The following is a 23,475-nucleotide window of genomic DNA, read 5'->3' as shown; positions in this document are numbered from 1 at the left end:
CAAAGATGAGCTTGTGGGGCCTTTTCGGGTTGAGGATGGAGTCAAGCTCAACTCCCAGTCCTACTGCCAGTTTCTGGAAGACACCTTCTTCAAGCAGTGGTACAGGAAGAAGTCTGCATCCTTCAAGAAAAACATGATTTTCATGCAGGACAATGCTCCATCACACGCGTCCAAGTACTCCACAGCGTGGCTGGCAAGAAAGGGTATAAAAGAAGAAAATCTAATGACATGGCCTCCTTGTTCACCTGATCTGAACCCCATTGAGAACCTGTGGTCCATCATTAAATGTGAGATTTACAAGGAGGGAAAACAGTACACCTCTCTGAACAGTGTCTGGGAGGCTGTGGTTGCTGCTGCACACAATGTTGATGGTGAACAGATCAAAACACTGACAGAATCCATGGATGGCAGGCTTTTGAGTGTCCTTGCAAAGAAAGGTAGCTATATTGGTCACTGATTTGTTTTGTTTTGTTTTTGAATGTCAGAAATGTATATTTGTGAATGTTGAGATGTTATATTGGTTTCACTGGTAAAAATAAATAATTGAAATGGGTATATATTTGTTTTTTGTTGATTTGCCTAATAATTATGCACAGTAATAGTCACCTGCACACACAGATATCCCCCTAAAATAGCTATAACTAAAAACAAACTAAAAACTACTTCCAAAACTATTCAGCTTTGATATTAATGAGTTTTTTGGGTTCATTGAGAACATGGTTATTGTTCAATAATAAAATTAATCCTCAAAAATACAACTTGCCTAATAATTCTGCACTCCCTGTACAGTATCTGATCCTGTTCATGTAAAATGCATATCTTTACCTATAAATCTATAGGAATAGACTTATAGGTACAGGTATGTATATATATATATATATATATATATATATATATATATATATATATATATATATATATATATATATATATATATATATATATTATTTTAAAAATAAAAAGGACATATTCTGCTATTTGCAAAACATTGGAATGTGAAATATTATTATTATTATTCTTTATTTATAAAGTGACAACAAATTTGGCAGCATTGTCCATGGTTACAAAAGATAAAAGTACAATAATAATACAATGATGATACAATATCAGAACAACATTTATCAAACATATACAGGAGGAATTAAGGGCCCTATTCCCATGGGCCCTATTAATGTTGGGTTTAGCGCTCTTGAATATACTCAGTACGATTAGCACGTAACTATGGGTGTTAACAAAGTCCGATAATTTTTTTGCGCACATCATGTCTACAAAAAAACATAGATTTTGACGGAAGATAAGAGCCATAGGCACAGCAAGTCTGCCAAATATTTCCTAAAAGTATAGACTTATCTAGTTAGTAGAATAGGCTAATGCTTATCCCAGGCAAGTTCCCCATAATGTTTGTCATTACCACCGCTTGTGGAAGTTTATTCCATGAATCAATCACCCTTTCTGTAAAGAAAAGCTTCTGGAAATTACTCCTGAATCTATTACCCTTTACTCTACCATAAAAACGTTTTACTTTCAACTTGTAATATGAGTGCAACGCAATGTGCACAAAAGCATCCATCTAGCAGAATTAATGCATGAGCTGAAGTGCTAATTTGTGCTCCACTTGTAATCTAGCCCTAAATAGACAGTAAACACCTTGAGATTTAAATATAAAATGTTTTGTTTTGTAATATATTTCATTATTTATGTTGCCCCATTTTCATGTAATTTAGCTCTGACTGTCACTGGGGGGTGGGGTTTACGCTGCTTAAATAGCAATTTGAGATTTGTTTGTTTGTCTGAGGAAGGGGAGTGTCCCCCCGAAAAGTCACGCTTTAACATTTAAAATTCACTTTTCTAAAAGACCAGCGAGTGCCTTCTTCTATTCCTATAATTAACTGCTGACACCCTGGCAGCTGAAACTAAGGTGAGAGTGTTCTCATTTGAACATAGTGTATATATATATATATATATATATATATATATATATATATATATATATATATATAAAAAAGTTCAAAGTAGACAAGCACTCCAGAGATCACAAGTGCCCAGGGTGCAACAGATAGGCAAATAGAGTAGACATTGTAACATATTTGGAATAAAATTCTGAAAAGTCCTGGCGAGTGCACTCATTCTTCTACTCTCTCTCTCTCTCTCTCTCTCTCTCCCTCTCTCTCTCTCTCTCTCTCTCTCTCTCTCTCTCTCTCTATATATATATATATATATATATATATATATATATATATATATATATATATATATATATACATACATACATACATACAGGGCTTGTAATTTCCAGTGATACAATATATATATATATATATATATATATATATATATATTTTTTTTTTTTTTTTTCCTTGTTATATCATAATTACAATTTGAACAGTTTATTTTAAATAGGCATATCTAATGTTTTTTAATGACATGGGAAAATATGTAATAGTCACTCAAGTTAATTTTGAGGTTTATGTGTTGCAGGCTCTTGGGGCGCGATCCGATATAGATCGTAGTTTGCGGCGCAAGCGAGGGAACCCGCGTCGCCCGCAGTTTCAGCTCGCAACTCGAGCTATCCCATATACGGCGCCGTCAGATGCTAAAGTACCGTAAGTCTGACAAACCAGCGATGTCCAGAAATCTGCACAAGTACAAATTTCTGGCGTCGCCAGTGACGTACGGCACGTTAGAAACTGCCGGCGCCTACAAAACCTGACTAAAGTCTAAATCACCCGCACTGTCTAACACGCCTCCCTAACATAGCCCGACATGTCTAACACGACTCCCTAACATAGCCCGACACGTCTAACCCTCTATCCGCTATCCCCCCTCACTATCCTAACAATAAAATATGTATTAACCCCTAAACCGCCGCTCCCAAACCCCACCGCAACCTAATAAAGTTATTAACCCCTAAACCGCCGCCAGCTATATTAAATCTATAACCCCCTAAAGTGAGTCCCTACCCTGCCGCTATCTATTTTAAAATTATTAACCCCTAATCTAATCCCCCTACACCGCCGCCAGCTATATTAACTATATTATAATTATATTAGGGTTAATATAGTTAATATCGTTATTATAATATATATATATATATATATATATATATATATATATATATATATATATATATATATATATATATATATTAAGTATAACAACCCTATCTAACTCTAACGTCCCTAACTAAACTCTTATTAAAATAAATCTAATATTAATATTATTATTTAAAATATTTCTATTTAAATATAAATACTTACCTATAAAATAAACCCTAAGATAGCTACAATATAATTAATAATTACATTATAGCTATGCTAGGGTTTATATTTATTTTACAGGTAAATTGTTAATTATTTTAACTAGGTATAATAGCTATTAAATAGTTATTAACTATTTAATAGCTACCTAGTTAAAATAATTACCCAATTACCTGTAAAATAAATCCTAACCTAAGTTACAAATACACCTACACTATCAATAAATTAAATAAACTACAAAAAAAACAAACACTAAATTACAAAAAATAAAAAAAAGATTACAAGATTTTTAAGCTAATTACACCTATTCTAAGCCCCCTAATAAAATAATAAAGCCCCCCAAAATAAAAAAATTCCCTTCCCTATTCTAAAATTAAAAAAAGTTCAAAGCTCTTTTACCTTACCAGCCCTTAAAAGGGCCTTTTGTGGGGGCATGCCCCCAAGAAAACTGCTCTTTTGCCTCAAAAAAAACCACAATACCACCCCCCAACATTACAACCCACCACCCACATACCCCTGTAGCTATCTTAGAGTTTATTTTATAGGTAAGTATTTAGATTTAAATAGGAATATTTTAGTTTATAATATAAATTAGATTTATTTAATAAGAATTTAGTTGGGGGTGTTAGGGTTAGATAGAGTTAATATAGTTTATATAAATACTATAGTAACTATATTAACTATATTAACCCTAATATAATTAGGGTTAATATAGTTAATATATATAATATAATAACTATGTTAACTATAATATACTTAGGGTTAATATAGATAATATAGCTGGCGGCGGGGTAGGTAGATTAAATTAGGGGTTAATAATTTTAATATAGATGGCGGCGGTGTAAGGGGTTCACATTAGGGGATAGATCAGTTAGATGGTGGCGGTTTTAGGGGCTCACAGTAGGGGGTTAGTTTATGTAGATGGCGGCGGTTTAGGGGTTAAATACTTTATTAGGGATTGCGGCGGGGGATTGCGGTTGACAGGGAGATAGACATTGCGCATGCGTTAGGTGTTAGGTTTTATTTAGCAGATCGCGTTTGACAGGGAGATAGACATTGCGCATGCGTTAGGTGTTAGGTTTTATTTAGCAGATCACGGTTGACAGGGAGATAGACATTGCGCATGCGTTAGGTGTTAGGTTTATTTTAGCAGCCAGTTTAGGGAGTTACGGGGCTCCAATAGTCAGCATAAGGCTTCTTACGGCTGCTTTTTGTGGCGAGGTGAAAATTGAGTAAGATTTCTCCATTTTCGCCACGTAAGTCCTTACGCTGTATATTGGATACCAAACTGCTCAGGTTTGGTATACCTGCCTATGGCCCAAAAAACTACGGGCGACGGCAGAAATATACGCGCGTAATTTCTAGGTTACGCCGTATATAGGATACCAAACCCGCGCAAATATTGGCGTCGCGAGCTTTTGCGGGCGACGATTTTTATCGGATCGACCCCTTGTTCGCAAGTGATTTTTTAATATGTTTTAGATAAGGAACAGGTGTTGTATTGTTAATAGGCTAAGAGTTGCAGGTGTTTTGGGCACAATCATATTTAAATTAACTTAAAATATAACTAAATACATATCCAAATATATTAAGATTCATTAATGTTAAATGTGGGTAGTGGATGCCGTAGTTCACTGTGACACTGGTGGTTGAGATTCCCATGAGCGAACCTTGTCTATCCAGCATTAATTAAATGGGGCCTTAATGGCTAACTATTGTAAAAGCTTGGAAACTGCATGAAATATGTTACTTAGCTACTCTTTTTAAATATATACTAATAACAGATATATTTAACGTAAACATTTCCCTTTATTTATTTTATTTCTTTTATATATTTAAAAAAAAAATACTTTTAGTGTGGTAAAGTCTTTTCTGCAGGTAGTTTAAATTGAATCTTTGTAAGTGAGAAATGCTTCAAATGTATAAATTTACTCTGTTAAATAATGATTTAGGAATGTCCTTGTTACTTGATTGATTCTTGGTCAGCCAATAAGTATGTTAAAAAAAAGATTATTTTTTTTAGTGCTGCTGCTCACTTTTATCAGCAGCACTAGCTACACTTTCCCCATAGGAAAAAAAACAGACAGAAGGCTTTTCCTTTTTTTAAAAAAAAAGTATGGATGACCCCCCCTCATAAGTATTGAATTAAAATATATATCTTTTGTGACAGACGATTCATCTAAAACAATTTATCTGGTCGGTGCACATGTCTAAGCCAAATCCTATATCTTTTTTGTATGACTGTAATAACCAAAGGACTAAAATTCACAATAATTCCCAGAAGCCAATGTCCATTAAATAAAATGATAAAATAATATAACTTCTTACATGCATGTTTTATCCCTGACAGATACAAAGATGTATTTAAATTTATTTAAGAATGGAAAAATTTAGGTTTTATTTGAAGATGGGAAATTTGCAAATGGGTTATACGCTTGCCTTCTAATAATATTATAAAATATTTATACTTAATTGGCCCAATTTCCCCCCAATAAACATTAAAGCTAGATATACTGCGCTCTAGTTTCTGATAAGTAAATATGTTTGGAGCAAAGGTAAAGAAACACATTCAGTAGATTCAATTGTATATTTTAAAATTATTTTCATTAGTTTCTTAGTTTTAATTTGTTGCTTATGTCCCATTTCTCTACTACATTAAAACATTACTTGTAATGATTTTTACAGTTTAAATGGACATTACAGGGATATGGTACTCAATAATTTTCTCTGTTCCATATAAAAGAGAATGCTTCAAAATGGATTACAGTGATATGATTTTTGAATACAGTAATTATCCCTATATTGAGTAAACTGTCCTTTTTTCTGTAAATGTGTTGTCTCTATCAGCCTGTGAACAATAGAGTCCTGTGACTCAGTTGAACAAATACATACACTTCCTTTTAGTTTTACCATAATGTAAGCAAATTTTAAACGACTATTAAATACAGCAGATTTACCTAATTAACAAATGCATAACAGTGCAATAGCACTAACTCTGACTTTCAAATGAGCAGTAGATGTTTGTTTCTGACAAATTTCAAAATGTACTTTTATTTCCTACTCCCTGTATCATGTGCTATCAACTAATCACAAAATGCATATATGTATATACTGTCAGCTATTGCACATGCTCAGTAGGACCTGGAGCCTGAGAAAGTGTGAATATAAGAAAACTGTGGACAATTTGATAAGGGAAATATATTAGAAAGGGTTTTTTTTTTTTTTTTAGTTGTACGCTCAATCTATTTCATGAATCTAAATCTACCTTTAAGGATGAGCTGTGCAAATCATGTACTTCTGTTATTTTTAACTTTTTAATGCAAAATTATTTTCATGTTTGATAGTTATTATTTTATACATGACATATTAAATCTTTAATCTAAAACTGACATTTGAATTTAAAGAATTGCAGGTAAACTATATTTTCATAATGTTCTTCTAACATTATTTAATTAGATTTATTTACTTGACAAGGGAATTTCTTGATTAACAAAAAATTCAGTTTAAAGGATTTGCATTTTAAAACGTTTTGATAATTATCTTGCTTCTTTTTATGAACAAATAAACTCACATTCTTAACAATACTGCTTTTTTAGCAAATAAACACTGAGATTACGAGTTTTGCGGTAACAGGGGTGCGTTGCTAACGAGCATTTTTTTTTTCAACGATCCCATAAGACAACGCTGGTATTACGGTTTTTTTAAACCCGGCGTTAGCCGCAAAAAAGGTGAGCGTAGAGCAAAATGTAGCTCCACATCTCACCTCAATACCAGCGTTGCTTACGGTAGTGGTGAGCTGGAAAAACGTGCTCATGCACGATTTCCCCATAGGAAACAATGGGGCAGATTCAGCTGAAAAAACCTAACACCTGCAAAAAAGCAGCGTTCAGCTTCTAACGCAGCCCCATTGATTCCTATGGGGAAATACATTTTATGTCTACACCTAACACCCTAACATGAACATGAGTCTAAACACCCCTAATCTTACACTTATTAACCCCTAAACCTAAGTCTAAAACCCCCCTAACTTATATATATTTAAATAAAATGAAATAAAATTACTACAATTAAATAAATTAATCCTATTTAAAACTAAATACTTACCTATAAAATAAACCCTAAGATAGCTACAATATAACTAATAGTTACATTTGTATCTATCTTAGGTTTAATTTTTATTTCACAGGCAACTTTGTATTTATTTTAACTATGTACAATAGTTATTAAATAGTAAGGTTCCTTTAAATGACGTCATCCAAGATGGCGTCCCTTGAATTCCGATTGGCTGTTAGGATTCAGCCAATCGGAATTAAGGTAGGAAAAATCCTATTGGCTGATTGGATCAGCCAATAGGATTGAGCTTGCATTCTATTGGCTGATTGGATCAGAATCCTATAAGCCAATCGGAATTCAAGGGATGCCATCGGAAGAAGAGGATGCTCTTCGTCGGCTGGCTTCAAGATGGACCTGCTCCGCTCCGGATGGATGAAGATAAAAGATGCCACCTGGATGAAGCCTTCTGCCCATCTGGAGGTCCTCTTCTGCCCGGATCGGATGAAGACTTCTGCCCCTCTTGAGGACCACTTCTGCCCGGCTGGGTGAAGATGGCTCAAGGTAGGGTGATCTTCAAGGGGTAGTGTTAGGTTTTATTAAGGGGGGATTGTGTGGGATTTAGAGTAGGGTTGGGTGTGTGGGTGGTGGGTTTTAATATGGGGGGTTATTGTATTTTTTTTTACAGTTAAAAGAGCTGATTACTTTGGGGCAATGCCCCATAAAAAGCCCTTTTAAGGGCTATTTATAATTTAGTATAGGGTAGGGAATTTTATTATTTTGGGGGGCTTTTTTATTTTATTAGGGGGATTAGATTAGGTGTAATTAGTTTAAAATTCTTGTAATAATTTTTTTATTTTCTGTAATTTAGTGTTTTTTTGTACTTTAGTTTATTTAATTTAATTGTAGTTATTTGTAGTTAATGTAATTAATTTAATGATAGTGTAGTGTTAGGTTTAATTTAGGTTAGGATTTATTTTACAGGTAAATTTGTACTTATTTTAACTAGGTAGTTATTAAATAGTTAATAACTATTTAATAACTATTGTACCAAGTTAAAATAAATACAAAGTTGCCTGTAAAATAAATATAAACCCTAAGCTAGATACAAATGTAACTATTAGTTATATTGTAGCTAGCTTAGGGTTTATTTTATTGGTAAGTATTTAGTTTTAAATAGGATTAATTTATTTAATTGTAGTAATTTGATTTCGTTTTATTTAAATTATATTTAAGTTAGGGGGGTTAGGGTTAGACTTAGGTTTAGGGGTTAATAAATTTAATATAGTTGCAGCGACGTTGGGGTCGGCAGATTAGGGGTTAATAAAATTTAACTAGTGTTTGCGAGGCGGGAGTGCGGCGGTTTAGGGGTTAATATATTTATTAAAGTTGCGGCGATGTCCGGTCGGCAGATTAGGGGTTAAAAACTTTATTGAAGTGTTTCCGATGTGGGGGGGGGGGGGGCTCGGTTTAGGGGTTAATAGGTAGTTTATGGGTGTTAGCGTACTTTTTAGCACTTTAGTTAAGAGTTTTATGTTACGGCGTTTAAATGCGGTAGGAGTCTTGACAGTAGAGGGTCTAACGCTCACTTCTTTCAAGACTCGTAATACCGGCGTTATGCAAGTCCCATTAAAAAGATAGGATACGCAATTTACGTAAGGGGATTTGTGGTAAGCTTGAGTCACGGAAGAAAAGTATGCAGTACACCTGTACCTGCTAGATTCGTAATACCAGCGGGCGTTAAAAAGCAGCACTGGGACCTCTCAACGCTGCTTTTTAAGGCTAACGCAAGACTTGTAATCTCGCCGAAAGAAAGGTAAAATTATGCTACAATACAAAGCAATAAAGTATTACTAGACTTTTTTTAAGACTTTTGTATCCAGTTAGGAAACTTATTTTCAGAACAGATGGTTGCTCTCACTTAAAAAGAACTATACTCACTAGTCTAAACAATACTAATTCTATTAATTAAAAACATTACTTTCATGACAGCTTTATTAGTTATCACATTTGGGAATTCTGAGCCAATTAAAAATGCCCTTACTGCTTACATTTCCTAAGATTCTCGGCCCTGAGACACACCACCATGAGTATTGCAAGTGACTAGGTCATTTAATAATTATCAAGCTTGTTAATTTCCAATCTGTAGATTTTCAAAAGCATTTGGTTTATTCTACAATGGATCAGGACAGGCAGTTAATCACCACAGTGTAATAGAAGCTAACTCTCAAGGGATATATCAATTAACAAACATCTAATGATTTTCAGAACTCTCAAATGAATTAGCGTATTGACAGATTTAAAACCACTAGACTATGCAGTTCTTATTAAGATCGCTCAACATAATAAATAAATGTTGCACATATTCTAACATTAAATAAGTATGTGCTCTCTGTATTGTGTTGTTGTTGTGATATTAAATATTGTAGTTGTCATGTTAAAACCATAGCTAAATGATAATGTTTATTCCTCATGTTTTTTTCCATATTGTAATGGATAGTAAGTTAATAAAAAAATAAGCTTTCATGTAAATTAAAATAAATAAACACAACTTTTGAAGATATTCTTAAATATTTGAATATACTTTTTTTTTATAAGAATTACAATAAAACATGTATAATAAGTAAAAAAACTAGTAGAAATAAAGATCAAGTGGGAAGCATAACATACAAATAATAATATTTCTATACCTATCCCCTTTCAAATGAAGAATGTGATGTCTCTCTAAAATGCAGGGTAGGTATCATAAAAATAATGGTTAACTGTAAAACTGGGCATTATAGGGTGAGGGGTCACCCATTCCCATCAATTCATGTGATCAACTTTAGAAATGGTCATCACCTGTTCTACTGGACTTCTTGCAGCTTTTTAAAAAGGGTCACAGGCAAATATAATGTTCTATTTAAAATATGGGGTCTGATTTGTTTGAGTAATAATCAAATCAGTAACATTCCTACAGAAAAATTTTATGCAAATTATAGCATGTAGAAAAAAAAATCTATGCATAAGTTATTTATTATTATTATAATTTATATGTATAGCGCTGCCAAATTCTGTAGCGCTGGGTACAGTGATAGGGGTATACAATGACAAAGATTTGTGATAAAATACAAAATATCAAAACAAAACTAAATAAATCTAGTATAGGAGGAAGAGGGCCCTGCTCTGGAGAGCTCACAGTCTACAGGTTTAGGATGCAGAGAGATAAGGTTGGGGGAAACTTGTCACATCGGAATGTATACTCTGTATGCAATAAGCTTACATCTATTAACAACCTATTTATTTGAATTATTTCACGTTCACTTAACCTGTTAGCCCCCACTGAAACTCTGCATTCCTCCTCTAACACAACTGCTGTAGCCTCTCTGTCCTATGGTGGCCTGTATGTCAGTCACACTCCCAGACCAGGAGACAAACCCAGAGGGGGAGTAGGATTTATCCTGTCTCCACACAGTACCTTTCACTGTCTTCCTTCACCCCCCTCTCTTTGCTTCTCATCTTTTGAAGTTCATGCTATCCACCTCATCTCCCCTGTAGCTCTTCATGTTGCAGTTATCTATCGGCCCCCTGGCCCAGTATCACAATTTCGGGACCACTTTGAAGCCTGGCTTCCACATTTTCTCTCTTGTAATGTCCCTTCTCTCATCTTAGGGGACTTTAACATACCCATTGATAATCCTAACATGCCTGTTGCCTCTAAACTTCTATCCCTTACCACCTCTTTTGACCTCTCCCAGTGGACAACATCTCCAACCCACTGTGAAGGCAACTCCATAGACCTAGTCTTCACTAATCTCTGTGCCGTTTCCTACTTTCTTAATTTCCCCTTTCCTCTCTCTGATCATTATCTACTAACTTTCTCCCTTACTCTAGCTACTACATCTTTGCAAGCCTCCAAAAACCTGCTACCTTGCAGGAATTTAAATGACTTGGATCTCACAGACTTTTCCACTCAACTGAATCCTCTGCTCTACAACATCTCATCCCTCTCTTGCCCAAACCTCATGGCTTTATAGTATAATTCAGCACTAAAATCAACACTTGACAAAGCTTTACCCTCCACTCTTCAATGTACATCAATCACTGGACGGCAACCGTGGCACACCAAACAGACCAGATATCTTCAGCGATGTTCACAGGTTAATGATGTTCACAGGCACAAGTTATAATTGACACAACTGAAATAAATGTATTTATTTAATTATTTAAAAAGAAAAAAAGGAATGGGGTTCCTTTTTGTACAGGTCTCTAACACCTAGATTATGAGTTTTGCTTTACGGTGCAGTACGGCTTTTAATACTGAAAAAAATTACGCTGGAATGGCCAGGAACGCATATTACGAGTTGTGTCGGTATAGCTATAACGCAAGCAGTTTAGCCTGTAATGCAACGTCCATTCCGCGCTCAAAAATGTATATGTTCTAAGTGTACCCATATTTAGTCTGAAAAATATGCGCTCAGTTATATTAGATGGGCCATATACTGAACAAATAGTTTATTAATACTAGGAAATAATAAATATATTGAATATAGATGTTAGAAAATATATTTTTCTGTAGTACTATTTGATAATGAAACTTCATTCTGTTGTCTATTGTCCCCCCTGGTGTTCAATATGAGAATTGCAACAAAAGGGTATTTTAAATTGTCAGGGGATTTAAAATTACCATATGCATTTCCAAGGGCCAATGAGAAATAAGCTCAGACTAAAAGGGAGTACCCAGAGAATTTCCATTGAGTAATTTAGAAATGAAGGTGGAATTTGTCAGAGACAAAAAGATTATGCAAAGAAGATTATTGAAAAAGCTGAACTCTCATAATGGTTACTGATAATGTATTAGCGGTTGTTTTATATTTTTAATGTTTTAAATCAAATGTATTTTATAGCTATAATTAAATTGTAGCTGCGATTTGTAAGTGTAATTTGTAGTTACAGGTAGGTATTCAATAGGCCAGTGTAGTCTATAAATAATCATATCTAGCATCAATGTACTGTTGAGAGGAAAGGTTTTGTATTCCATATTGATAAATTCATTTTTTTTATTTACAGTGTACATAAATTTGCTATTGTGTTGATAATATATAAATCTGTCTGGTTGATTATTTAAATTATTTTAAGACTATTTTGGGCCAAACAGTTTAATTATTTCTTTCTGGAAGTTCTATTAGATTTATTGAGATTTGGTAAGATTTGTGTTGAAATATTGGCGCCGCCGGGATGAAGATAGAAAACGTCCCAGAGATGGATGAATGTGTCGCCGCCTGGATGAAGACTTTTCACCACCTGCATGAAGATGTATGTTTTGCATTCCATATTGATAAATTAATTTTTTTTATTTACAGTGTACATAAATTTGCTATTGTGTTGATAATATATAAATCTGTCTGGTTGATTATTTAAATTATTTTAAGACTATTTTGGGCCAAACAGTTTAATTATTTCTTTCTGGAAGTTCTATTAGATTTATTGAGATTTGGTAAGATTTGTGTTGAAATATTGGCGCCGCTGGGATGAAGATAGAAAACGTCCCAGAGATGGATGAAGGTGTCGCCACCTGGATGAAGACTTTTCGCCACTTGCATGAAGATGGATGTCCGGACTTCAGAAATTGTGAGTAGATTTTATAGACTCAGTGTTAGTTTTTTGGGTGAGTTTTTTTTAAGGAATGGACACATGGGAAAGAGCTGAATGTCTTTAAAGGAAAGTAAAAAATAGCTGAATGCCCTTTTAAAGGCAGTGCCCATACAAATGCCCCTTAAGGGGCAATGGGTAGCTTAGGATTTTTTAGAGTTAGGTTTTTTATTATTGAGGGGTTGGTTGGGTAGGTGGGTTTTACTGTTGGGGGGACTTTGATTTTTTTACAGGTAAAAAGAGTTTAACTTAATAGCAATGCCCTACAAAAGGCCATTTTAAGGGCTATTGGTAGTTTATTGTAGGTTAGGGAGTGTTTTTATTTTGGGGGGCTTTTTATTTTTATAGGGCTATTAGTTTAGGTGTAATTGTTTTTATTTTTGATAATTTTGTTTATTATTTTTTGTAAGCTTAGTGTTTTTTATTTTTCGTAATTTAGTGTTTATTATTTTTTGTAATTTTCGATTTTTTTATTTTTTTCGTAGTGTTAGTTTTTTAAATTTTAAATTTAGGTTTCTAATTGGTAGTATTTTTTTATTTTCTTATAATAGTTATGTTAGGTTAATTTATAGTTTAATGTTAGGTTTATTTTTATTTTGCAGGTAAGTTTTTATCTATTTAAATATATTTATATTGTAATTTTAATTTAAATTTTGGGGGTGTTAGGTTTAGGGGTTAATAGTTTAATTTAGTGTTTTACGATGTGGGGAGGCTGGCGGTTTAGGGGTTAATAGGTTTATTTAGTGGCAGCGATTTGTGGGGCCGGAGGTTTAGGGGTTAATAGGTTTATGTAGTAGCGGCAATATGGGAGGCCAGAGGTTTAGGGGTTAATTATTTTATTTAGTGGCGCCAATATCAGGGAGTGGTGGTTTTAGGGGTTAATCATTTTATTTAGTGGTGGCGATGTCGGGAGTGGCGGATTAGGGGTTAATAACTTTATTTAGGTGTCGGCAATGTTGGGGCGGCACATTACGGGTGTTTAGACTTTGTGTTTATGTTAGGGTATTAGGTTTAAATGTAACTTTTTTTTCCCATAGACATCAATAGGGTTGCATTACATTTTTCATTCTGCACTTCAGGTGTTAGCTTTTTTCTAACACTATCTCCCCATTGATGTCTATGTGGGAAAGCATGCACGAGCACATAAATTCAGCCCTTGGCTTTGTGCAGTATGGAGCTTAATACACAGCACAAGGAGGATTTTCAGTAACTCGGAATGGCAGTGCTATGGAGAGTGAAATAACGCAGCTTTTTTGGCATTAGTTTCGCACCCTTTTTAGCACAAAACTCGTAATCTAGGCATAAGGTAGCCAACTTCTGAAGCCTAAGCCTTGACAAATAAGTATTTCCTAAAATGGTACATTTTGGCTTTGATGTAAATCTGTGTTTTTACTAAGAGCTGTGAGGAGTCCTTTGGAGTGCATTTATCAAGCTGCAGAGGCATCATAGGAGCCCTTGCACAAGTTATGAAGCAGAGGTCATAAGTGAGTTAATCAACCTCATACTTATTTGTATGTTGTGATTGATAGGTCACGCAAGAGCATTCCCGGAACGTTAGAGGCCAAGCATGGATTGTTTAGCTACATTTACATAATAGTAGCACATTATATATATTTACTGTAGCTCATATAAATGTCAATATCTAATTTATATGGTAATGCATAGATGTATATGTACAAATGCACAGTGCTTATCAATACAATATATATTTTTTTATTAATAGTATCTTTTTAATTCCTAGATACCTCAAGATAAGGGTTACGTCCAGGGATATGAAATGAAAATTAATTCATCCCTTCGTCCAGGTGGATGTTGATTTTCTTTTAAAGGGATACGAAAGCCAAAAAATGTATTTCATGGCTCAGATACAGCATGCGATTGTAAACAACTTTCTAATTTACTTCTATAATCAAATTTTCTTTGTTTCTTTGTATCTTTTGTTGAAAAGCAGGAAAGTATGCTTAGTAGCTGGCCCATTTCTGGAGCACTATATATCCGCAGGTTTGCAAGGTTATCCATTCACAAGAGCACTAGAGGGCAGCACTATTTCCTGTCATGTAGCGCTCCTGATGCTTACCTTGGTATCTCTTCAACTCAGAATATCATGAGAATGAAGCAAATTTGATAATAGAAGTAAATTGAAAACTTTTTTAAAATTGTATTCTCTGTCTGAATCATAGAAGCTATTTTATGGTTTCGTATCCCTTTAAAAAAAAAGACAAAATACACAGAAATGCACTTCACCTTTGACTAAAACACTTTTTGCAATATTTTTATGCATGTGACTTTTTTTTTCCAAATTAAGTATATTGTAAACTTGTTTTTATTCTTGTCACATTTGTCTGTTAGACATTAGTCTTTCAGAGGCTAAACACTAAAATCATAAAATGCTCTATTTAGAATGGTATAGGCTGCCCCCACTTATGAATCTGTTTAATTAGCTTTGGGAACTTCTGTGCTGGCTCTCCCCATCTCTTTAGTTTTTTATCATTTGCCATGCTTTTTATTTTTTGTTGGATTGGTATCTTAAATTCTAGTTTTAACTTAGATCATCTATCTATCTATCTATCTATCTATCTATCTATCTATCTATCCATCCATCCATCCATCTAACTATCTATAATCTATCTATCTATCTATCTATCTATCTATCTATCTATCTATCTATCTATCTATCTATCTATATTTTTAACTACAAGCCAGTTACATATTTTGGATACACTTACTAAAGAATCTGGAAGTTTCCTATTTATATCAGAGGCATTTAAAGTTTTCTTTCTTTACTTACACAAGGGCTTTATGTACACAGTTTATTTTCACATAGTTATATATTTATATATACAGTACTTAGGAAAGTCTTAGGGCACCATTAGATTTGTTGGTTTATCAAAGTTTTAATGACCATCCATATTTATTTTTTAGTCTCTTTATTAAAATACAAACAGAAAATACAGGAAATGCGTACACAAAATTAAAAAAAAACACAATTTTCAAAACATAATGGCTTCTTTAGGCAAAAGTCAGTATTTAGTGTGACCTCCCTTGGCACTGAGCACATCTTGATCTCTTTAGGGGAGACTGTCCTGAAGTTTTCTGAAGTAATAGTACAAATAACGCCCTGTCTGAAAGAACTTTGCACATGCTGTGTCTGTGCCTTTAAGTGATTTCTGATGTCACCCTATCAGTTAGCATATGGGACGTCTAGGCACAGATGGACTTCTAAGCTCCCATTAGCTGTAAGGAGCATGTGCGGTAGGTCAACTCTACAAGGGGTTTGAGTGCTGAGGGCAAGGCAGAGACAACATCTGTCAGAAATACTAACTGCAGCCTGAAGGTAAAAACTGCTTGCTTCCCTTGGTGCTGGGACTCATTATTTAGCTCTATAATGGTGCAACCAGGCTGGCTGGTGGGACCACTCATTAGTTCATGGTTGCTCAGAACCTGGCTCAGGCTGTCCCACAGCCCCCATATGTTGTGCTGGATAGAGTGAACACTCAGCACCTCTCCTTGCTGCAACTTACATTTAGCAAGTCAGCTGTGGGGTCAAAGCGTTGCCACAAAAACAGACTACTTTTCCCTGGGGAGCTGACGTCATCCCGCATTAGTGGGCGTGTTTAGACTAGCACAGCTCATCCAGACGCATCTCCAAAGACGAGTTGAGGAACTACATATACAAACGCTCCCCACGGAAGGAGCAAGGTAAAACTTTCAAAGAACACTGCAAGATCAAACAATCGAGGGTAATAATAAAACCCTCTTTGATACCAACCAAGCTTATTCGGGTAGAAATGTAACGCAGAATTTAACTAACTCACATCTGTCTTTCACAAATAAAAATCGACAAGAGATTTATATGACTAAACACGCTGGAAAGTGAAATAAATGTACCTCTTTGACAATTACATATGTACACAATTACCAGACACAGCTGATGCTTATCTGATACATATAGGAAAATCTCTCTATTTTTTTTTTTTTGGAATAATTTTCATTTGGTACCAATATATATTTTTATACCCACTAATGAATTCCTTTTGATGTTTTAGGGAAATCAATGAATTTTATGTACATTGGATACATTTTATATGTGTATATATATATATATATATATATATATATATATATATATATATATATATATATATATATATATTTTAAATTATTTTAGACTGTATTAGAAATAAAAATCTTTTTAAACTTGGATAAACAGATTCATCTAATCATTTTTAATATAACTATTGCCAGCCTTTGAGATCTTAAGCAACTGGTTCACAGAGGGCGCTCACATTTAATATTTTTTTTGTTTCTCAAAGCCGCAGTACACAGTCAAGTGAGGACTTGCTGTTATTGCAATAACTCTGTGAGCCCAGTTAAACAGGCAGCAAGAGCGACTTGAACCACAGAGCAGGGGCTCAGTGGTGCTTGAAAAGCAGCAGAAAGGTTACAGGGACAGGCAAAGAAATGCTGCATGGAGAGCATGTACCGTGAGTGCTGCCATGTTTAAAGAGCAGAGCATTATGGCACTTAACATCAAAGTTGAACCATATAGTTCTCACTACTTAGGTTGTCACACACATACATAGCACTGATAGTGGAGCTGTGCCCACCTTCCATGCTCAGCCTTTGACCATTTAATAGGAGAGGACAGGGGAGCTGGCTTTTCTCTGGCAGTTGCGGGTGTGTCACAAGAAGGCTGTAGCTGCCCAAAGGACACTTTTTCTCACAAAAACCAGCATGCAATTTATTTATTAATTAATTACAAGCCAGCTTTCTATTGTAATTGTGGCATGGAAGTAATGCATACTGTTTTAGGAGACAATAAACAATCTCTAGCTCATGAAGGATATAAAGATAGATAGATAGATATAGACAGAATTTGACAGACATAAAATTATACTTTTGCATCAGCAAGGCCACAACAAAAGGGATATCAACAAACAAACTAGATACTCAAGATGTGGCACTCAGGCTGTTATAAAGAAATTTGAAGAATCAGTAGAGGTCAAAGACAAAAAAAAGAGTAGAATGTCAAGAAAACTTTCAAAATCTGATGAGAAGTTTCTCAGAGAAGTTTCTTCGTGAGGGACCGGAAGAAGGCCAGCAAGGACATAGCTCAGCATCTGGCAGCTTCTTTGGGATGCCAAGTTGATCCATCTACAGTCCAAAGAAGCTTGATCAGGAATGGTCTTTGTGGAAGGGTAGCAGCCAAAAAAACATTTTTTTTGTAGAAGGGGAAGAGGATAAAAATTTAGAAAAAAAGAGAGTACTGGCCCTGCGCCAACCAAACCCCCACTGGCCTGAGAGAGGTGGTACCTAGTTACCACCGGGTGGATGTATCTATATATTGTGGGTTCCCTCAGACGCCTAACAAAAAGGCAGAGGGGAATAATATAGGATGAACTAGCCCACGAGTGGGTCGCAACAGTAACTATGTGTTACAATAAAATGGGTGTACAGATCAAATCAAGCATAAAAATTATTACATTTATTATACACAATTTGCACAAGTTAGATTCATGGATCCATGATAAAAATATACAATAGCATAAGACAGTGAAAAATTAAAACGAAGTATAGAAACAATGTGCTATCAGCACTATCTATAATAGAATAAAACAATTACAAAAATAAAAAACTGTGTGGTGATAGAAGTGGGACTTGTGAAAACAATGTCTGTCAAATTCTTTTGATGATTCCTCTAGTAGTGATTAAGCTTCAAAAAATAAGTGTCCAAATTAAAATCAAAATTTATAATCCCAAATAATAATCCAAAGGGAATAGTCCCAAAAAAATGGTGGAAAAATCGCAAAAATGACAGTGAAAAATTATATCAGTGAAAAAATGAGTGCAATGAAAAAATGATAAAAATGAGTGAAAAATCAAAAAAGATGTATCAAAATTTATCCAACATTTCCAAAAAGAAGAAGTAGAAAAAGGTGTATTCAACCAAAACAGTGTGTGCGGTTTAAGAAGTATATCTTGCGGTATAGAACAATGGGACTGCAATAACAGTGAATGTTTATAACTGAAGGTGCTGTCACAATTCCTCTAGTGGTTTAAATGATCCCAAATGGTGGTAAAAAACGATAAAAAAATCCAAATTCAATACCTATAAAAAGACAAATAAAGAAACATAGCGCAATACGTCTTTACAATGATGATAATGTTGAAATGTAGCTTACCAATCAGCCAACGCGTTTCGGCCCGTAGTAGGCCTTTATCAAGACTGATTTGTAATAAGGATTGGTAGCTTTATATACCTGAGAACCGGAAGTGTAGCATCAATCTACTTCCGGTTTTCATAAGGTAAAATTTCTCTTAGAAACTCTTATAATTAAATGTATAATTCTATCAAGATTATATACATTCATATTGCAAATGACAATGATAAAACAATTGGAAATAAATGCCTTTCGATCATCCTAATGTTATTACTCCGTATACCAATGACGTCACTTCCGGTTGGGTTTCTCGGATTTCTAACCCCTTTTGAATGAGTTTACTTTTTATTATTAGACAATCTTAATTGTCAAATTCAATTGTTTTCAATTGGTTCAGCGTTATTAAACCGGTACAATACTCGGGTGCCATTATGTCCGTAATCCGGACCACCCGATTGGTCATGACGTCACTGGGGGCGTCTGAGGGGGGCGTGGTGTTTATACATAAACGGTTTAATAACGCTGAACCAATTGAAAACAATTGAATTTGTCAATTAAGATTGTCTAATAATAAAAAGTAAACTCATTCAAAAGGGGTTAGAAATCCAAGAAACCCAACCGGAAGTGACGTCATTGGTATACGGAGTAATAACATTAGGATGATCGAAAGGCATTTATTTCCACTTGTTTTATCATTGTCATTTGCAATATGAATGTATATCATCTTGATAGAATTATACATTTAATTATAAGAGTTTCTAAGAGAAATTTTGCCTTACGAAAACCGGAAGTAGATTGATGCTACACTTCCGGTTCTCAGGCTTCGGGAGCCATCATCTTCCATCCGACGTGGAACATCCTCTTCTCCCGACGCCTACTCGCCGAATGACGGTTCCTTTAAATGACGTCATCCAAGATGGCGTCCCTCGAATTCCGATTGGCTGATAGGATTCTATCAGCCAATCGGAATTAAGGTAGGAATATTCTGATTGGCTGATGGAATCAGCCAATCATAATCAAGTTTAATCTGATTGGCTGATCCAATCAGCCAATCGTATTGAACTTGATTCTGATTGGCTGATTCCATCAGCCAATCAGAATATTCCTACCTTAATTCTGATTGGCTGATAGAATCCTATCAGCCAATCGGAATTCGAGGGACGCCATCTTGGATGACGTCATTTAAAGGAAACGTCATTCGGCGAGTAGGCGTCGGGAGAAGAGGATGTTCCACGTCGGATGGAAGATGATGGCTCCCGAAGAAAGAAGATTGAAGATGCCGTTGATAGAAGACTTCAGCCGGATCATGGACCTCTTCAGCTCCCGCTTGGATGAAGACTTCAGCCGGATCATGGACCTCTTCAGCTCCCGCTTGGATGATGACTTCAGCCGGATCATGGACCTCTTCAGCCCCCCGCTTGGGCTTGGATCAGGACATCAGAGGAGCTCTTCTGGATCGATCGGTGAACCTGGTATGGTGAAGATAAGGTAGGAAGATCTTCAGGGGCTTAGTGTTAGGTTTATTTAAGGGGGGTTTGGGTTAGATTAGGGGTATGTGGGTGGTGGGTTGTAATGTTGGGGGGGGGGTATTGTATGTTTTTTTTACAGGGAAAAGAGCTGAATTTCTTGGGGCATGCCCCGCAAAGGGCCCTATTCAGGGCTGGTAAGGTAAAAGAGCTTTGAACTTTAGTAATTTAGAATAGGGTAGGGCATATTTTTTATTTTGGGGGGCTTTGTTATTTTATTAGGGGGCTTAGAGTAGGTGTAATTAGTTTAAAATTGTTGTAATATTTTTCTAATGTTTGTAAATATTTTTTGTAACTTAGTTCTTTTTTATTTTTTGTACTTTAGTTAGTTTATTTCATTGTATTTATTTGTAGGAATTGTATTTAATTTATTTATTGATAGTGTAGTGTTAGGTTTAATTGTAGATAATTATAGGTATTGTATTTAATTTATTTATTGATAGTTTAGTGTTAGGTTTAATTGTAACTTAGGTTAGGATTTATTTTACAGGTAAATTTGTAATTATTTTAACTATTTTAGCTATTAAATAGTTCTTAACTATTTAATAGCTATTGTACCTGGTTAAAATAAATACAAAGTTACCTGTAAAATAAATATTAATCCTAAAATAGCTATAATATAATTATAATTTATATTGCAGCTATATTAGGATTTATTTTACAGGTAAGTATTTAGCTTTAAATAGGAATAATTTATTTAAGAAGAGTTAATTAATTTCGTTAGATTAAAATTATATTTAATTTAGGGGGGTGTTAGTGTTAGGGTTAGACTTAGCTTTAGGGGTTAATACATTTATTAGAATAGCGGTGAGCTCCAGTCGGCAGATTAGGGGTTAATAATTGAAGTTAGGTGTCGGCGATGTTAGGGAGGGCAGATTAGGGGTTAATACTATTTATTATAGGGTTATTGAGGCGGAAGTGAGGCGGATTAGGGATTAATAACTTTATTATAGTAGCGGTGCGGTCCGCTCGGCAGATTAGGGGTTAATAAGTGTAGGCAGGTGGAGGCGACGTTGAGGGGGGCAGATTAGGGGTTAATAAATATAATATAGGGGTCAGCGGTGTTAGGGGCAGCAGATTAGGGGTACATAAGTATAACGTAGGTGGCGGTCGGCAGATTAGGGGTTAATTATTGTAGGTAGCTGGCGGCGACGTTGTGGGGGGCAGGTTAGGGGTTAATAAATATAATATAGGGGTCGGCGGTGTTAGGGGCAGCAGATTAGGGGTACATAAGTATAACGTAGGTGGCGGTCGGCAGATTAGGGGTTAAAAAAAATTAATCGAGTGGCGGCGATGTGGGGTGGGGCTCGGTTTAGGGATACATAGGTAGTTTATGGGTGTTAGTGTACTTTAGAGTACAGTAGTTAAGAGCTTTATGAACCGGCGTTAGCCCAGAAAGCTCTTAACTACTGACATTTTTCTGCGGCTGGAGTTTTGTCGTTAGAATTCTAACGCTCACTTCAGCCACGACTCTAAATACCGGAGTTAGAAAGATCCCATTGAAAAGATAGGATACGCAATTGACGTAAGGGGATCTGCGGTATGGAAAAGTTGCGGCTGAAAAGTGAGCGTTAGACTCTTTTTTGAATGACTCCAAATACCGGCGGTAGCCTAAAACCAGCGTTAGGAGCCTCTAACGCTGGTTTTCACGGCTACCGCCAAACTCCAAATCTAGGCCTAAGATAGGCTAAAGCTCACATATATTGAAGTAATCAGTGAAAAGAGCATTATGGAGTGATGAATCCAAGTTTAACATTTTTGGGTCCAATCGTTGACAATATGTGAGAAGAAGAGTTGGAGAGAGATGGAAGGATGAGTGCTTGCGGCCTTCAGTGATACATGGTGGAGGGTTTGTCCTAGTTTGGGGCTGCATTTCTGCCAGTGGTGTTATTGATATTGTCCGAATTGAGTGGATTATGAATGTTGAAAGGTTCCGACAGTTTTCATTTATCGTGCCATTCCTTCTTGAAAGTGTCTGATTTAACAATAATGACAGGCTTGCTCTTGCTCCAGTGAGTGCAAGCCTGTCATTATTGTTGGATTTATGTACCCTGGCAGTTATTTGAAGCAGTGTGAGGTATAGAAATATATTGTATGGAAATACCATCAGATATGTATAGAAATATGTATTTGAGAATAAATAGAATATTTGAAATTGTAATGTGAAATATTTATATTTTTATGTCGGATTAGCACACATGAGAATATGTGATCTGGTTTGACTAATAGGTTTGTTTTGATTATATTTTGCTCCTTTGACTTCTATTGGAGAACAGATGAATGCACATGCAATATTCTAAGTTCAGCTTTTTGCTCTTGTCGGGTTAGCGCATGTGCTACTGTCAACTCATAATACGAGCGCAACCCGACAAAAGCAAAAAGCTTACTTCTAGCGCAGTTAATGCTTGAGTGGGGGCTTTAAATAGTGATCCACTCATAATCTGGCCCAGAGTATACAAAAAACAAACAAGAAAAAAAAATCCTAGATAGTATTGTAAGTAGCTTAGTAATACAGCTATTGCACTGTTATTTCAAATGGAATAAATTTTTAAATATGTATAAGCATTTTATAAGCAATGCCTTGTTATGAAATTTTAAACAGAAATCATATGATTTCTGACTTTAATTTGTTCCATATAATCTTTTAAATACCTCAGGGATTGCCAGCATAATACGTTATTTGAGTATATGATAAATATTTTATTGATGTGTACCAAATCTAGACATACAAGAACATCATTCTTTGCAGTGTTTGTATACTTCTGTTCTTTGAGCATGCCGTATATTCTACAGCATCTCTGTGTAGATTTGAGAATATTATAAAATATAAACACTTAAGTGCAAACATTG

Source organism: Bombina bombina, chromosome 3 (assembly GCF_027579735.1).
Source record: "Bombina bombina isolate aBomBom1 chromosome 3, aBomBom1.pri, whole genome shotgun sequence".
NCBI lineage: Eukaryota > Metazoa > Chordata > Amphibia > Anura > Bombinatoridae > Bombina > Bombina bombina.
The sequence above is the reverse complement of the archived record's forward strand: the minus strand, read 5'-3'. Positions refer to the sequence as shown.